Source organism: Cornus florida, unplaced genomic scaffold, assembly GCF_030987335.1.
Source record: "Cornus florida cultivar Cherokee Brave unplaced genomic scaffold, ASM3098733v1 CherokeeBrave_3.0.0_Hap2_Chr11, whole genome shotgun sequence".
Taxonomy (NCBI): domain Eukaryota; kingdom Viridiplantae; phylum Streptophyta; class Magnoliopsida; order Cornales; family Cornaceae; genus Cornus; species Cornus florida.
Genome location: NW_026775581.1, coordinates 19,266,595 through 19,286,640, shown reverse-complemented (window position 1 = coordinate 19,286,640; position 20,046 = coordinate 19,266,595).

Genomic DNA, 20,046 nt, shown 5'->3' with positions numbered 1-20,046 from the left:
GCATACTTGGATTTGTATACTTGTATGCCATGTATGTCAACATTGCTTAGTATACTTAGAAATGTATACTTGAATATATATGTTGTATTCTATTTCAATATTGCTTAGCGCACTTGATATATACACTTATATATTGATGATTTACTTTCTAGATAACCTAGTATACTTGTGTCTTGTATACTTGTCTCAAGTGCATTTCAATTTTGATTGTATACTTATGTACGTATACTTGTATATTGAATATCTTGTTGCGTGTACCGCATGCTTCTATATTGCCTAAATTGCATGAATGATGTGGTTTATGTTAGAGATGTTTTAAGGTAGCTTAGGATGCTCCCTGAGTCTCACCTTGGATATAGACGCTAGGTGGCATGGATCTTATATATTGATTTATATCAATTTAATGAACAGTAAAATGTTAGGTCTATACATGCTCATCTCCTACGAGTAACTTGTTTACTCACCCCAAAGTTATCTGGTTATTTTTCAGGTACGGATACCTTGATTCAGGATGCACAATATCCCTAGGTCGTTTCGTTGGATTGAAATTCTTTTAAATGTATTCTTGTTCATGATTCATGCAAAATGTTAGCATGGAATGCTATTTGTAGCTTATATGTCAAAACTTTTATATTTGATTTTAAATATGTAATGTGTGCATAAGCACACCATTTGGAATGTATTTGACATGTATGAGATGAGGCCGAAGGCCAATGACAATTATTTTGTATCCTATGTAACTTTTGACTTCATGAAATATTATGAAAAAATAGAAAAATGACAAGTCATTGCTTCACCATGTTTGCATTGGGTGTGGGAATTCCATTTTTATTCTTTCATAGAGTCTCATTAATCATGTATGAAGTGTGGCCAAGGGCGAAATGGTAATTTGAAATTATTTATTAATTTTGGTTTTCAAATTTTCCATTTCTAGTTCATTTTAGCCATTTTTTGCTGTCGGAAGGGGGGTATATTTTGCATCGGCTGTATTTTTATGTCGTGGATCATTGTAGCGTGTCCTAATTAGTAAGTTACGTCTGCGTGGATGATCGTTTTCAAGAAAAACTCTTTCCTTTGTGATTTGAGCCTCCTATGGACTCATTTTACAATTTTCTTGCATAATCCGGTTTAAGGACATTTTGGGGTTTTCCTTCGGGAAATAAACTCCGGCCTTGACATGGTCACTTAGAAAATGTGATTTTAGGGGGGGTGGGAGGGTTTCTTCTTTGTGTTTTTTTAGAAAATGTCGTCTTGGTGCCGCAAATCCCATGCAAAGTTCAGTTTTCTGTATGCTTGTAGCAACTTTTTAACCCTCTTGCCCTTTTCTGATCTAGGGGCATTCTGGGTATTTCACAATGTGTTTTTTTTCATTTTCTTTCATGTGCTGGGTAGAAAACATGATTTTAGGGGGAGTTCTTCTTTGTGATTTTACAAAAAAAAAATCGTTTTAATGCCGAAAATAACTCGCAGATCTGGAAAATCTGGTGTGTTTCAGGTTTTTTCGAAAAAAGTTCTGATCTAAGGGCCATTCGAGTATTTCACTTGAAAAATAAAAACTTCTCTTGATATGGTCATGTAGAAAATAAGATTTTGGAGGGGGGGTTCTTCACAACTGTTTTTCAAAAAATGTCGTTTAAGCCCTCAAAACCCCATTTGAAATCCAAAAATTTGTGTAGGTCCTGCACAGATTTGAAACCCGGAAAGTTGATTTTTTTTAAACTTTGACGTTTCATATCTTCTTCGTCCCGACTCCTAATCAAGTGCTTTTTGAGTCTACGTTTATTAATTTTTCCTTGTCTATCTAATGGTATACACGGTTACATCCAATTCTAACTGAAAAGACCATTTTACCCCTTGTCAAGTACCCATGCCGCACTGATTTGAAACCCAAAAGTTAGTTTTTTTTTAAACTTTGACGTTTTATATCTTCTTCATCCAGACTCCGAATCAAGTGATTCTTGATTCTAGATTTATTAATTTTTCCTTGTCTATCTAACGGTATGCTCAGTTACATCTAGTTTTATCTAAAAAGACCATTTTACCCTTGATCAAGTACCCTTCCCATTTTATAATCTTAGCTTCCGCATTTGATTCTTTTGAGTTCCGTGACTTCATGGAAGGTCACCTTGGTGTCTCAGGGATATCGTATATTCTTAGAGACCTTATTTTTATTTTCACTTCCGCATTCCGGATCCGTTTCGGGTCATCTTACCGGTCATCACAGGACGCACTGGCTTGAAAAATTAAGGTCGTCACATTAGGGTTCCAATAGAATCTTACCCAGTTCTCATCTTGAGTTCTCTGTTGATGTCTCGTAATGGCTAGTGTTGGAACTATCCATTGCGTCGTTGTTTTGTTTTGTGTGGCGTTAGGATTCCACCTTGGGTTTGAGCTAGTCTGATGGAAGACTTGTTGACTCTTTATTTTGGGAACCTTAGTGTTCATTCTGGGAGATGTTTCCTTTCCTCATAGTGAGAAATTGGACCATCCCATTTTTTTTTTTTTTTTTGGGATTCACTTTCAATGAATTCGTCCTTTTGAAAGGCATTTTATCCCTTCTTGCTTTTGACTTGTGAGATTGTTATTTGCATAGTCCCTTCTACATGTTTGTATGCCTTGTTATTTTGAGCACGTCGTAGGAACATGTTTAGGATACGTGACTATCTAGTAGTTATGTGATGATATAGATGATGTGTTTTCCATTTACAATATCTGTTTTGCATGCTAGTGACATAGGCGATGTGTAGCGTGTCTTTGATGCTTGACCCCTATATGATAGGTAGCATATTTGATTGCCCTGGTACACTATGTGTTTAGTTATATGGTGCGATCTGATTCACATGATTTGATTTTATGAGTCGTGACATGGTCACCTTATATATGTATGTCTTATGACTGATTATTTTGTTTAGTTCATCCTTTTATCATTCCTGTACTGTGCCTGGGGTTATGTGACCTTGGTTGTCAGGATTATGTGTGTGAGCTTGATCCGGTGTCTTGATTCCTAGGCGTAACCTTGTAGTAGGTCAGATTTAGGAAGACGTGGAGGATTTTGGGTTGTTTGCCTTGTTTGGAGTCGTTGTGACTGGGGCGATGGGGATGTTATTTGATTTTGTAAAGTCTGATCCATTGGTTTGAGGGCATAGACTTGTCAGGCTTTGGATTCGTGACTAGTGTTGTTGACAACTGTGTTTTGAGACTTGGGAGTTGTCAGTTTTCTGGTATTGAGGATTTAACGCCTTAAGCATAGCGATACCGATGGCATTGTTGTCAGAGTTTTGGGATTGGCCAGGGTGGTCCGGCCGGACATCTTTGGACCATATCTCAACTCTCACAAAATGCATAGTCTCCGTAGTGTTTTTGGTAATGATCGTTTTAGACATTGATGTCATTTGTATCGATAGGTTTCACGAGTAAGCTTATTTGGGCAAGTGATGAATTATGGCTTTATATTGTCATACTACCGTACAAGTTGTGTGTGGTGGGCGAGTGCTAATTGCCATTGATGCTACATTGAATTACCTAGCTAGTAATGCAAATGTGGGCAGGCACTAGACGTTGTCGATGCTGCCGCACCTTGAGTACATTGTGGCCAGGTTCTAGTCACTATTCGTGCTGCCATGTTGCTTCTGGTCGTGTTCCTTGCTTTGGCGTGTTGTTGCTTTGGTTACCTTTGGGAGGTTGACATTGAGCTGTATGTCATTTCGTTTGGTGAGGTGTTGTCTTTCGGTTCGTGGTTTCACGTTCCTTCAGTTGGATCTTGAGGCTTCTAGAGTTGTGCTTTAGTACTTTGTCATCCTTTCCTTGGTGTGACCTTGCGTTTGGTCCTTGTTCAGTTCTTCTGGGAATGTTCTTAATTTTGGGGACGAAATTTTCTTAAGGAGGGTAGGTTGTAATGACCTAATCATTTTCCTTTCTTTTCTTTTTCTCAAATTTTAAGGATAAATTTTTTCCGTTGACTTTTCTTTTCTGAGTTTGGTTTCTTGTCGCTTAGTGTCATCTTGAGTGCTTGTAAATGGTTTCCAAAACTCTTTCCTTTGGAATGACAACTTCCTTAAAGAACCGAGTCATTTCCACATTTTCGTTTTTTCGACACTATTCACTTTTCATCATTTTTCCCATTTGTCACTTTATCGGTATAACCTCATTTTTCGTGTTCGGAGTTGAGTTTTGACTTCACAAGTTTTCATTCCAACTGATTTTCTCGAAACGCGTAACTTTACTTTTGGAGAAAAGCTCGCCGGTTGTTTCTTTCTCCCGCAAGGGCGTAGATGAAAGGATTCTTCAGAAACATTGATATTTTTTGGGGTATTTTTCGTAAATATCTTTTAAAGATATTTATTTCAGGGGTTTTTAAGAAAATATCTTTTGGAAGATATTTTCATTCTGGGTCATTTTGACAGTTATCCCTTTTTGTAGGAGCCATTGTGCAATTAATGAAAGTTATTGCAAAATGCCTCGTTTTGAGCCTAGATCCTCGTACGGAATTCATTTTCACTTTTTTGTCGAGTCGTGTACTCTTAGGATTGTTTGCTGGTTATTTTTTACAGTTTTCAGGTTTCTGGCCCAGTTGCCGCCGAACTTGTTCGGAGCATATCTTTCTACACGGGACTCAGTTTTCGACGCTGTTTCTTCTGTTATTTATTTTTTTTCAGTTCTTTTTTGTTCACGGTGTTTTACCGTTTGAGCGCGTCTACGCAGATTCCACTTTTTCATTCATGATGTTTTACCGTTTGAGCGCGGCTGTTGTGTACGGAGCTCGAGGCAAAATAGCCGTTCAGATTCAAATTGGATTACATCGGTCGACCGAAATGAAATAAGGTCTATCTAAGGCCTCATTTCAGTCGTCTGAAATGGCAAACCGGTCTATCGGTTGTGCCTCTCAAACTATCATGGCCACTGTCAGTTACCGATTGTCCGGTTCAATTGCCTATTCATTTTGGTCTGCCAAAATAAACTGCTTCGGAAAAGCTGCTACTTCAGAAATTTGTTCTAAGTCAACAGATTACACAGTTTTTCTACAGGACATTAGTACATACCTTATTTCCATTCTAAATATTTAAGTAAATGTCTTTAAGTTTACAATGTAAATAAAAAAGTACCTCCCATTTAAATTCAATAAAAAATATAAGAAAATTGAAATCCAACTAAATCAAAATGTAGAAATTCAGTTTTAGTACAAATTTGAAATTTTGATAGTTTTGGTAAAAATGAATCATTATATAAACCAATGTAGACTTGGTCATAAATTTTGATAAAATCAGTTTAAATGTGATACTCCTCGACTCTGAGACATGGGTTGATCAAACCCAATGGAATATCAAACAATTAAAGTATTTGAACAAACACAGAATACAAAATGAATTAAGAATAAAGAATAAAAACTGACAGAATGCTAAGTAATAAAACCTCGTTAATTTATCTAATAATAAACCTCCAATAACAAAATCCTCTGATACCAGTAATTAATTAAAATTACAACTTGGGAATCCATTATATGGACCCCTAATCCAAAATCGAACTGAAATAAAATAATATCCAACTAAAACATAAAGAAGGAAATCCTACGTTAAGATGGAGGAGTGAATAGATTGTCTCTGCTCAGCACGAACAATCCCTAAGCCTGGAACTGATGAACACCTGAGAATAATGGTGGGTCAGGCTCACAAATAAGTTCCAATCTACTACATCCCAAACAGAGACTCATAACTCATATACATCCTAGTCAATCCAACAATAATTACATAGTCCGTATATATATAGATACACACTAAAGGAACCTCACTAGACTATAGGGTTGTCTCAACCTAAATAGTAGACAACATGCAAAACGCACATATAGTAGGTATGAGTACCTAGACCTACCAGGGTACACAACTACACTATATCTAGCTACACATCCCTAGCAATATACGCACCCTAACCATGATCCTAAGACTCAAGCTCATATCATGGCATATAACTATATATATCTATAATCCGTCCTATCCAAACATAAAATAAATATCCAGTATGTCATCCAAGTGATTCAGTTGACCTGACATGAAAATATGTAGGATTTAACATTTTAGTTAATCCATTCCGTTATACATGAATAGGTAGGACTTAACATTTTGAGTTAATCCGTCCTTAATATGCCACCATCCCATACTGGTACATATAATGCATACAATCCATAAATGATGTTACAATTATAATATCACATCAAATAAATTCATACATAATATGATATAAATCATACAGATATTCCTTTGCATTTAATTGAGCAAAAATATAACAACTCGAAGTTGCATGCATTTAATTTATCTCATAAAAATTAACATGCATATCAAATAATTGTACTCCTCCATAATCTGATCAAATTTATCTAAGACCAAATAATTCATTAAAATAATTTAATCCAACCATATTTAAATTAATTTAACCTTTTAAATTAATTAAATTTCATACTTAACAAGTGTACTTAAATCATGCTTTTAAAATCCTCCATAATCTAATTTAACAATTTAAAAATCATTAAAACAGATTAAACAATATATATACACACACAGTATACAAAAACCATTACATAAATTATATATACTGTAATTTCAGAGTTTATCATGCAAATGGGTTCAATTAATTAAATTAAATATCCTAGAATTAATCTAGGTCTGTACAGAATATGAATCAAAGGGGAAGAGAAGAAAAGAACTTGCCTTAAGGATTTTGATAAAACCATATCTTCTTTCTTCCTCTTTTCCTTCTTTTTCTTCCTTCTTTTTCTCTCTAAACTCTTTACCTTTTTTCTTCAAAATTTACTACATTATTTAATTATTAATACTAAAGTTACCATAATATTAATAAATAAATTACTTTCCTTATAATATTAAGATATTAAAAAAGTAACTAAAAAAATATGTTAAGTATATAATCTATGTATATCTTTATTATATAAATATATAAAATATATACATCAGATTATTTATTAATACTAAAGCTACTATAATATTAATAAATAAATTATTTTCCTTTCACACACACACATATATATATACACACACACATACATATAAAACTATCCATAGGTAATTATCTATACCCATTAAACCTCCTATTCAAATAGTCCATAGGACTCAATTGGTTGGCCCATTACTACTAACCATATCATAAAATAAAATAAAGCAAACTAAATATTTAATTATTTAATCTACAATTAAATACAAATAAACAAACACATCTACTAAATCAACTAATTCAAATAACATTCAGCACATACTTTCAATTAATCAGTTATGTCAAATAAAACATTTAAGCAAATAAAATATTTAATTAACCAATTCAATTAAACACGTAATCAAATAGCCAAATAATCAAGTAAATAAATAAAAATCCAATTAAAACATTTAAAATAATACTGAAACTATCCTTTTAAAATTAGGGGTATTACATTAGGCTATTTGAAATGTAATGAGTTATTACCAGGAAAAATTATTTTGAAATAATTATTATTTCAAAAATTCATTACACTTAGCCAAAAACACAGTTTTTCATGACGCGTATTCTGGGGTCCTTATGTCCGTTACCAACTCATGGTAACGAAGGCTTCATATGCCTTGATTGTTGATTAATATGAATCATGTGATTGATGTGCATGGTTTTAGTATTTCTTGAACAAGTGATGAGTTCTTTTAAAGCTTAAGCAAGCTTGAACTAACTCGTTCTTTAGCAATGACTTCATGTGCAAATATATATGTGATGAAGTGCATAGTCTATTACTAATAGATATAGGAATATATGAATATGATATGATATGCATGATCTTATAGAGATGAGTTTCAAATGGATTCATAAATACTTTGACATTTAATCCTAAACACTCACCATCCTATCTACCCCTTTCTTCAAGTTTTATCCATGATCTTTAGGCTTTGAGGTATTCTTACTTTCTTCCCTTTCTTTGACTTATTTTCTTACTCGTTGTAGTCCAAGTCATCTTTCCTTGCAACTTCAAGTCTTTGTCACCTTTGCTTTCCATAGATGTGATCTTCTGTAATGGAATACTTGAAATGGTCTTTATGATCTTCATTGAGGTTCTTCTTTGAATATAAATCATCTATGACACTCAATGTAAACATTAGTCCTTAAACAACATTAATGGTTTGTTATTAGCAAAACCTCTAGATTGTCCTTCGATGGAGTCCTTAAGGTCAACTATAAGCATTCTAACTGATGAGATAGAATCTACCCAGAGTTGACCAAGAATGACGACCAAGCAAGGTAGCTACATAGTTTATTTCAATTCCTGATTTGAGGGAATAAAGTTGATGATAAAATAACAATTTAGGTCGGTTAAAGGAATGAGAAAGATCAACTAAAAAGACCAAACCAAACTATGTGATTTACGTGGGGGCAATCTCAACTAAACTTAGGCAACAATCATAAATAGGGTAAAGAACCAACCAAATGAGGTATGAGACAATTAATACACAAAATTACTGCCATTTTTTTAGAGATCTGGTGACTGTGTTAATCATCGAAGAACTCTTGGCAAACACCAGAACGGTGTCGTCCTGGGTCATGCTGAATTTCGCTTCATCAATAACAAATCTCATACAAATGATAATTATGACAATCTAAATCTGATACCTAAAGTAAACATGACTTATAATATTATGCAATTACTTATCATTACTGCTTATTTTCCCTGTGATCCCTGGTCTGATCCACTACTACACAGTGACGGACCCAAGAAATTTTTTGAGGGGGGGCACCTTAGGAGAATAAATAAAATTGAAGACAATTATTTTTCAAATAAAATAATAAATATAAGAATATTTAAAAAAAATTAGTGGGGTAAAAATGTGAAAAGGAGTATTTTAAAATTTTAGTGGGGATATTTTTGAAATTTTATTTGAAACTATAGGTAATAATATAAATTAGAAAAAATCGAGTGGGGGCATTTTTGAAATTTAAATTGAAATATAGGTAACAATGTAAATTGGGGAAATTCTAGTGGGGGCATTTTTGAAATTTTAGTTGAAACTATAGGTAATAATGTAAATTGGAAAAAATCGAGTGGGAGCATTTTTGAAATTTTAATTGAAACTATAGATAATAATGTAAATTAGAAAAAATCTAGTGGGATGCCCCCATTGGCCTTGAATTGTGTCTGCGCCTGCTGCTACACAAACTAAATGAAAGAACAAGATTGTGATTAATTCATTACCACCCTTGCCTAGGGGTTGTGGTTATGACCTCTAGTAAAGATTATTTTACAAAATAATATTTTAACTTGTGTCATTTTATAAAATTATTTATTTTTAAATAATATTTAAAATATTTTAGTAAGGCTAATTTAGGAAAAGTCTATTTTACATTGGCACAAATTGATACGTTATGAATATTTTTCGCACGTGAAGTGTGTAATACGCACTTTAAATATACTTACTATATGAGTAAGTGTAACACACTCTAAATATAATATAGAGGTGTTTTATGCATTTTACCCATGTTATATAATTAGCACGACCATGATTGTCGAGCATGAGAGGCTTTTCAAATTAAATTTCTTACCATAATAGTCATCAAAACTTTGCGTTCCAAAAATGAAGGCTGGAGTGTTGAAATAATGAACAGTTATAACATCTATTCCTTTTAGAAATGTGATCAAAGCTCTCACTCCCACTCCCCCCACAACATTAATGCATATTGTATTCCCATTATGACTATAACATCTATTCCTTTTGTGCTATCATAATAATTACTGACATTTTACCTATAATTATGATGCTCAGAGTACTTTTATAATTAGCTGATCCTTTTTAGGTGTTATTTAGGTTTGAGAAGCAGACAAACATTTTCATTATTATTCCTCAATCATTGTAGGGTCTGTTGGTAAGTGTTTTGTTTTTACATCTTTGTTTTAACACGAAATAAAATAAATATTTTGTTGTAATTGGAAGCACGTTTAGTACTTTCATTTATTACAAGTTTTTTTTAAGCAAAAACATGAAATATATTTGACAAAAAAGAGTTGCAGGTTTGAAAAATGCAATGGTTAGTTTAAAAATATTATTTATGAGTTTTAAAAAAAAAAAAAAAATTATTGTTCATTGCTACAATGCTAAAACATGTAAAAAACATCAATTTGGTTCGATTTTTTATCACAATTCATAAAACGTTTCGACATTGTGCAAAACAAAATATTTGTTATCAAACGTAATTTTATTTATTTATTGTTCATTCCTACAATATCCAACAAATATCATCCTTGAAACTTGTCTCTTTAAGGTAATGGATTCAACAAACTTGGTGCAAAAAAATTTACAAAAAAGAAAAATTCAACAATATCACAATAAAGAAAGGCAAAATTAAGCTAAAATTTTGAGAAAAAATTAATTGTGCCAATTATATTAGTGAACAGTGACATGCTATCACCTACTGTGACAATATTGGAAATATAAGAAGTAAATTTAGTATTCAAACTTAAAGTGATCAGCGACCAATTTTTTAAAAAAAATTAAAAATGTTAATATTGTCACTTTGGTGTGTCGTCGAGCAGTGTCACTGTCACCAGTTACACGCTATATCCCAGCCCTACTATCCGTTAATATTGTCAAACAAGAACAATTCTTCTCTCCAAAAATAAATAAATAAATAAAATAAAAATTAACCAACAGGTCCAACACTAATAGTAATAAAAGCAACTCGGTAAATTTGGCGTACTCAATTTGAGAGCCTGACTATCATTATATATAGGAGGAAAATTACAAATATGGAAAGAGAATATAATCAAATCAGGATAAAGAAAATCAAATCAAATCAAATCAAAATCAAAATAAAATCCCTAAACATTTGCCTATAATGTAGACCTAATAAATCTGCCACAATCATTAAGTCAACTTATAAATATGATTTCCAACACTCCCCCTCACGCTGAAGCAAATATGTTGACTAACCCAGCTTGACTATGGAAGACTGGTGAAGAGAAGAACTAACAGACTTTGTGAACACATCTGTAGTCTGTTCTGAAGAGGGAACAAAAATAAGATTAATAATACTTGATCAAACCTTCTCTTGAATGAAGTGAATGTCTACTTCAATATGTTCCGACCTTTCATGTAAGACATAATCGGAAGCAAGCATAATGGCTGATTTATTGTCACAAAACATGTAATGTTCCTGTTTTTCGTCATTTTTCATTTTTTTGGAATTTCTGTTATTGCAAGGGCATTTTCGTCTTTTTTCGTTTTGCGTGCCGGACACCGTAGGGTGTGCCGAGTGTGTTCAAGAGTTGGTTGGGGCATTTTATTGAGTTCAGAGCTCTTTGAAATGTAAGGATTGCCATTTCGGCATTTTTTCATTTTTCGGGCCAGAAGGCCCCGGGTGGGACCCGTTACCGAAATGGTTGTGTACGGGGATTTTGTTTGGGTCACATTCATTTTTATTTAATGTATTTTATGTGGTGATATGTCTAATTGTAGTTATAATATAATTGGTGTAAGTGTATGAATTTTGTGGTGTAAAAATAAAAAAAGATATTTTGGTGGTGGGACCCACCACTTTCATTTGTTTTAATGACCATAAGGCCATTTTGGCTTCTCATTTTCTCTCCCTCCCATAAGGCCTCTCTTCCCCTCTCTTTCATCATTTTTTTTTCCTTTCAAGCAATCTTCAAACTTCAATTACTCTTCAACCGGTGGGAATTTTTGGGCTCCGTTTGTGGCAAAACGGAGAGTTTGTTGAGATCTACGCATTGATTGGAGCAAATCACACTTTTGGCCAACCTAGGGATTTTGAAAATTGGGCTTGGAATTGGAGTTTTTGCTTCAAATTGAGATAGAGTTTGTCTAATTGTGAAATTCCTTAGTTGTGGTAGTTAATTGGATGTTTTTCCCCCTCTTTAACATGTCAATTTAAAGCTAAAATGCATGATTAAATTTTAGGGTTTTGGTATGTATATGAGTTTGTGAATGGAAGTGTTTTAACGGATGAGATGTTTATCTTGTATTTAAATTACAAATGACATGTTATTGAGTTGTTATGTGATGGTTTATGTATTTTTCCTCATGTGGTTGTTGTAATATTCCGTGTTATATATGTGTGCTAGAGAACACTTGAATGTTAAAGTATGCTAAAGATTATTAAATTATCCTATTGAGGCCTTAGAAATGTAAAATTATATTATGAAAGCATGATGGTTATCGAGTATTTGAATTTGAGACATTTCCATATGCATGGCATAAAGTTGTTCTTGGGTATAAGGGATATGTGGAGGTGGAGGAAGGGTAAGCGAGGGCGTAGGTGTGGTGGATGGGTGCGTAGGGCATTCATAAAATTCATTGCATATGAATAGAAATGATTGTTATGGAAATTGGTAGTGTGGTATGTGAATCCCTTGCATGATCCCATGCTCTTGTTTCTATTCATTGTTTGTAAAGCATGTAATTATTTACCTTACTTGAGGAGCTGCCACTTAGGCATTCTCTACTGGGCCTTGTGCTTACCCCTCTCCATTTTTCAGGTCACGGAAATGAGGTGGCGAATGACGAATCACCACATGTTTGAAGGGGCTAAAAGTTCATTTTATTTGTAACCTTTAGTGTTTTGTTTTAAGGACTGTAAAATTTGATGTAATTGAGGTATGACCCATGTAGATGGTCTTAGAACAATGTAAATGTTACGTTAATTTTGTATTTGAAAAGAATGGGATATAGTATATCATTTCATAATGTGTCAAAAACAAGTTTAGATCAGTTTTTCAACACTTTTTCATGGACCATCATTCATTCTCATACTTGTGACTTTCAGTAGCAGAACTTCACTTCCCAGGGTCATTTCGGCCAACCGAAATGGCTGTTTCGGTAAACCGATTGTTCCAATAGCCTCATCCACTGTTGAAACCACAACCGGCTAACCGAAATGGATACTTCGGTCGACTGGTACAGGGGTGTCCACTTCGGCCGACCGAAGCCCCACTTCGGTCGACCGAACTGTTGTGGCTTGGTTTATTTTTGCTTCTTTCTCCTGTATAATCCATTTAGAGCCTTAGGAAGTTGTTTGGAGCCTTGTGAAGCACAACCATGACTTAAAATAATGTATTAACTCTAAATATGACGGATTGACCTAGGTGACCTCGGGTTCGGGTAAGTATCCGGTTAACGATTTGGATCCACGAGTTCGGGTTGTTACAAAACAGCCTTGAAGAACCTTTCTCTTCAAAACCTAACTCTCCCAAAATTGTTTGAAGCCAAAGGAGCTTAGAAGTACCTTGAGCCATAGCTCAGTATTCAGTTTCAACTGAGGATCTGGAGACAACAACTTGCTCCTTATTCTTATATAATATGAGATGATTACCATAGAAAGTACAAAAGCCAGAAGTAGAACGTCTATCTGTCATACATCCAGCATAGTCTACATTAGTAAAGCATGAGAGTCCAGACTGATTTCCTGAGGCATAGAACAGATTAAGACCAAGGCATGACTTAAGATACCTTAAAATATGGTAAACTGCATCCATGTGAGCTGAGCGAGGGGCATGTATGAATTGACTAACCATACTAACAGCAAATGTCAAATCGGGCCTTGTGTTAGTCAAGTAGATAAGACGACCTACCAAACGTTAATACATGAATGGATCTAGAAGTAATTCCCCTGACTCAGCAAAGAGTTTGAGATTGGGGTCCATAGGAGTGGAAGCGGGTCGACACCCAAGCATACCAGTATCTTAAAGAAGATTCAAAACATATTTCCTTTGAGATAAAGAAATTCCATGACGGGATCTAGCAACCTCAATTCTAAGAAAATATCGAAGGGGACCTAAGTCCTTCACATCAAATGACTTTTGAAGATGAAGTTTTGCCTAAGCAATCCCTGAAGCATCATCACCTGTGATAATGAAATCATCCACATACATCAATTACATAATGCAACGACCATCATAGCAACGTCGAATAAAGCAAATATAGTCTGAGTGGCAGCGCACAAAGCCCATGAATAGAACATCATCGCTGAAATAACTAAACCAAGCTCTAGGAGATTGCTTCAGACCATAAAAAGACTTTCGCAGCCTATAGACTTTCCCAGCATACTCCCCTTCAGCCCGAAATCCAAGGGGTGGATTCATATATATAGTCTCAAGTAAGTCTCCATTAAGAAATGCATTCTTGACATCTAACTGATGTAGAGGCCAAGAATGGGCAGTGGACAAGGAGATAAGTAGTCACATAGACGTCAATTTTTCCACAGGAGCAAAGGTAGCACCAATGTCTTTGCTCGAAATCTGAGTAAACCTTTTGCCACCAATCGAGCCATATATCGATCAATAGATCCATCGGCTAAGTACTTTACAGTAAAGACCTATTTGTAGCCAACTATTTTCTCCCCAGCAGGTAAAGCAACAAGTTCCCATGTATTATTACGCTGTAAAGTATCCATTTCTATTGTCATAGTAGACACCCAATTGGGATCCTGGAGGGCCTCTGATACTGATCGATGAATAGAAACGGTCCCAATCTTACCCAGGAAGGATTTATATGCACCTAAAAGATCATCATATGAGACATACTGGGAAATAGGGTGGTTAGTGCTACTAGAGAAACCATACCAATTAGGAGGGTGACGATCACGAGTAGGATAACAGGATGTATGCATAGGAATGGTAGGAGCCACAGGAGAAGGAGAGTTACCTGGACTTGGTTTTGAAGATGATTTTGGCAGGAAAGGTTGAGTGCGATGGCGATGAGAGTAAACTTGCAAAGGTGGAGGGGAACCCTGCATGGATGGAGAAGGAGATTCCAGGATAGTGTGATTTTTAAGAAGAGGAACAGGATAGGCAATAGGAGAGATCTCCTTTTCCAAACCACAAGAAAGAGAATCCTGTACTACAGAATTAGTACTATAAAAAGGAACAGTTTCATGAAATGTCACATCAAGAGAATGATACTTATGTTTGGCCACAGGATCATAACAACATTAGCCCTTTGACATAGTAGAATACCCCAAGAAAATACACCTAATAGATTTATCATCAAGTTTATAATGAGAAGGACTACAGTTATGAACAAAACAAGTACAGCCGAAAACACAAGGCAGAAGGTGAAACAATGTATAATCAGGCTGCAGAATCTGAAGTGGAGCCTTACCACCCAAACCTCGACTGGGAGTATAATTAATCAGAAAAGTAGTTGTAAGAACAACCATATACCAATAGAATTTAGGCATATGTATACCATTCAGAAGACATCGGACCCCAGACATAAGATGACAGTTTTTGCGTTCAGCCATGCCATTTTGCTCAGGAGTGCAGGGGCAAGTGAGTTAATGTAAAATCCCCTTTTTATTAAGTTTAGTCTGAAACTTATTCGAAACATATTCACATCCATTATTAGAACGAATATTACGGACAACAGTGTTATACTGGGTTTTGATCATTTGAAGAAATTGGGTAAATAAAAGAAGCACATCATATTTATTTTTCAATAAATAAACCCAAGCACAACGAGAATAATCATCAATAAATGTCACATAATATCGATGCCCAGAGAAAGCAGTAACTAGGGAAGGGCCCCAAACATTGGAATGAATAAGATCAAACATATTAGGAGCACGACTCATATGAGAAATATAGCTAGTTCTAGTATATTTAGAAAGTTCACAAACTTCACATTGAAACTTATGGTCCTTACATGCTTTATTTAACAAAGGAAACAATAAACATAGATACTGAAAGTTTACATGCCCCAAATGTGCAAGCCATAAATTAAAAGTGCGAAAAGAAACATTATAAGCACTAGAAGCAGGTAGGACAGAAGCTTGAAGACCCATTCCTGGTGGTTCCCTAAAGTAGTAAAGCCCATCACGCTTATAACCCCTGCCAAAAATCCTTTTTGAAACAAAGGCCCTGCAGCAGACAGTGATCTGGTAAGAATATAACTGCACATTGGAGGTTTTTTGCAAACCAGCTAACAGATAAAAGGTTAAAAGCAAATTTAGGTACATGAAGGACAGATAAAAGAGTAATATCAAGAGACAGACAAACATCACCCTTACTATGACTGTAAGATATAGAGCCATCTGCAAGATACATAGATTGGGTAACAGGTATGATATTGGAAGAAAAAACTGATAACTTACCAGGTATGTGATAATTGGCCCCAGAATCCAGAACCCAAGTAGGCTGCTTGGCCTTAACATAAAATGCAGTAGGAGTACCTGTAGCAATAGTGGTAGTGGGAGCAGCTGAATGAGCATCAACTCTAGAAGCAAGGGAGCCAAGCTGGTCCTGGATATGTCTAATTTGAGACTGAAGCTGGTTCAATCTATGAAATACAATAAATCCATCAGTAGTATCAGGAGTCTCTGCAACAGCAGCAGTACGAGAAGAACCAGTTCCAGATAAACGATTCCTAGAAAATTTCTGCTTCAGTTCAGGATAAAATTTAAAGCAGCGAGCCTTAACATGTCCAACCCCTCCACAATGGTGACAAATAATCTGACCTCCAGAAGTACATAATCCAAAGTTGGCTACAAAAGCCATATTATCCCCAGTAGGCTCAGACACTGGTAGAGGAACAATTGAGGGCTAAATTAAACGGTGTATATGTTCTTCACCATCAACAGTAGCAAAGGCCTCCAATAGGGATGCATTGGTGACACATTCAAGATTTGAGACTTAAGTGGTTCAAATTCTGGGCGTAATCCCATTAAAAATTGATAGGTTTGCTGACGATCAAGACGTTTGACAAGAAGAGAGGCTGCATCGGGAAGAAATTCACTGAGAGGCTCATATTGAGCCAGTTCCTGCCAACGAGATATCAAAGACCCAAAGTAATCAACTACATATAAATTCAGGCCTTCCTGCGAGGCCTTAGCAATATCTTGGCATAACTTAAAAATATGAGCATCATTCCTAGAATGAGCATACATTTGATTCAAAGCAGTCCACAAGTCATTAACAGAGTCATAAAACATGAATATATTATAAATTTGTTCCTCCATAGAATTAAACATCCATCCTAAAATGGTGCAATTGTCCATATCCCACTGATCATATTTAGAATCTCATTGAGCCGATGTGTGTTGCGCTGAAGAGATAGTTTCTTTATTATTACTTGAATCAGCCATATTATTAAAAAGAATAATTCAACAGATCACCAATAATTTCAAATAAATGAGGAATAAACCTGATTTTGATCAAACCAAGAAGCCGGAGATATGGCGATCTGATCCAAAAATGCTGCCGAATATCTCGGCAGCCCCAAAAAATTGCAAACACATCTTATGACCTTTTGTGCATGAAAAAGACTAAGGGAATACCCCTATAGGAGTCAAACCTAAAGGAGATTGGCTCCCCCTAGGACTGTCGCAACAGCGACCTGAAGAAGAGAGAGGGTCTGTAAAAAAAAAAAAAAAAAAAAAAAAAAAAAAAAAAAAAAACGGAAGGGGCCGTGATGAGATAGAGAGAGATCAGAAGAGGCGGTGAAAGAGAGAGAGAGATAGAGAGAAGGCATAGGTTTAAGGTTCTGATACCAAAAAGTAACTTGGTAAAATTGGCGTACTCAATTTGAGAGCCTAACTATCATTATATACAGGAGGAAAATTACAAATATGGAAAGAAAATAAAATCAAATCGGAATAAAAAAAAAAAAAATCCCTAAACATTAGCCTATAATGAAGACCCGATAAATCTGACACGATCATTGAGTCAATTTATAGATATGATTTCCAACAGTAATAATAGACACAAAAGTTAAGTTATAATTGCTCATAATTACATACAATCTCTTTGTCTCCCTCCAACATTCAGGTCGAAAATGATGGAGAATCAACAGTTTGCAGATGACAACAATACTGGATCTAAACTAATTAACATATCAGAAGATGAACCAACACTAGTTTCTCCTTTGTTAAAGTGAGTTTCTCTATTTTTCCTTTTTCCCCTTTTTCTATTTGTTGAGATTATCACACAATCTTTGGCAAAAATTGCAAAATCAAACGAAATCAGAACTAGGTTTTGCTTATTTGGTGATTATTTTGTATTTAAAGTGGTTGGACCTTGTCAATTTTTGATAGCATTAGGTGATTTTTTTTTTTTTTTTTTTTTTTTTTTTTAACTCTTGTGTTTTGTTCTTGGTTTTATAGGAAGCAACTGGAGGTGATTGTGATCCAAACGTTCCACCAAGTTATAAAGCCAATTCTGGAGCCTTTGATCCGTCAAGTTGTGAGTTCGTTTCCTCGATTATCATATATTCAATACACATATACACATAACAAACATATACTTGTATGTTTATATATCTGAATGTTTGAATATATATAGATACTAGAAAGAATTATTCTTACACCAATCAGCCAGTGCATGTAGAGCTGCTCATTTATGTACATATGCATGTCTGCGTGTCCGTAAGTATGTATGGTATAATGATTTCTTTTTATTTTTTGTTGTTATGAAAAAAAAGGATCGAATCAGCGTTTATAAGAACAAGAGAAAAATAAATGACAAGAAAATAAAATAGCGCACGCACAAACGAGACAAGGATTTACGCGGTTCGGCTATGCCTACGTCCACGGAGAGAAAACAGAACAATATTTCACTACATAAATAAAGAGATACAAAGCAAAGTGGCTCACACCCAAAACCCAATAACACCCAAACTCTCTCACTCTCCAATAATATTACAAACTCACTCAACTGATGATCTTGGATGCTTTTCATCAAATGTGTGCAAGGCTATATATAGCCCAAAAATACTTAGTGTCCAAGTATATTTCAAAGCTTTCTTTGGAAGCCAAAGGGCACTTGTTGCCTAAGAATTTCTAAGCTTCCTTTGGAAGCTAATTTGGAAGCTTCACTATCACATTTTTGTAGCCAATATGTAAAATTTGTGCAAGTTAGGTTGTAATAATTTTTTTAGCCACATAATTCAACAAATCTCCGCCTTGGCCAAAATTTCCAAATGAGCCATTGTATCTCTACCAAACAATCTGTCTTCTCCACAAAACAATATTAATTAAGAATTTTAGTTAAGTTTGAGTCATCGTCAAACTTAACCCTCAGGTTCTCATTCTTCAACCCATGTATGCCTTGTACAGCCACAAGCATACCTCCAGTATTTATGTCAAACTCTAAGTGCTTATCAAAAACACCCTCAGAAATTTCAAGTTTGACATCTCCTTCAGCAACCTTCTCCAACCACCCACTAACCACCTGTTGGTAATGAAAAGTCATCTTCTCACCTTTGTAGAGAATAGGACGTCCTTGACTTTTCCTCGCATCTCTATTGTAACCAACTACTTGCCTCCCACACATCTAAATGGCACTCTAATGGACTATCTCATTGCCACCAAGATTATTGCAAGTCAATATCAAACCTGTCCTCATAGGTCTGCCTCCTTGTAAGGACTACTGCAATTTTGGTTGCCATCTGAAAACGGATTTCATTTTCCCATCACATTATATAGTCCCCTCACAACCCTTTTGAGAACTAGGATCGTTACTCCTCTTTCTAACTCTTCCTTTGCCAAGACCTGAATGCAGATTTCTACTAACTGTAGAAGACCCTATAGAAGCTCCACCTGTTACTGTATTCCCTTGGAGAAGATACAAATTTTTCACCTTAGTGCCCGTAGCACCACAAGAGTCTCCATCACAACCATCATTGCTCCACCCTCTGTTACAACCTTTGGAGTCAACACACCTACTAAAATAAGATTTATCTTCAGATTCGGTACATGTTGCACATTTGATAATGTTCTCACCAACCCATTGTGCATCTTGATCTCAACTATTCCAATTCCCAAACTTTTGAAAGCTCTCCTGTCCGCCGTCATAATCGAACCACCTTTCATCTCCTTATAGGAAGAGAAATAATCCCTACTGGGACACATATGAACAGAACAACCAGAATCAAGAATCCAACTGTCATTAAATGACATACCTGAACACAAGGTTGTCATCAGAACATATTCGTCACTTTTCGAATCACTCGTTGTAGCAGTTGCCACAGAAGCTGCTTCTTGAACCTTCTCTTTGCCATTCCCATTCTTTGCCTTTAGTTTGGAACA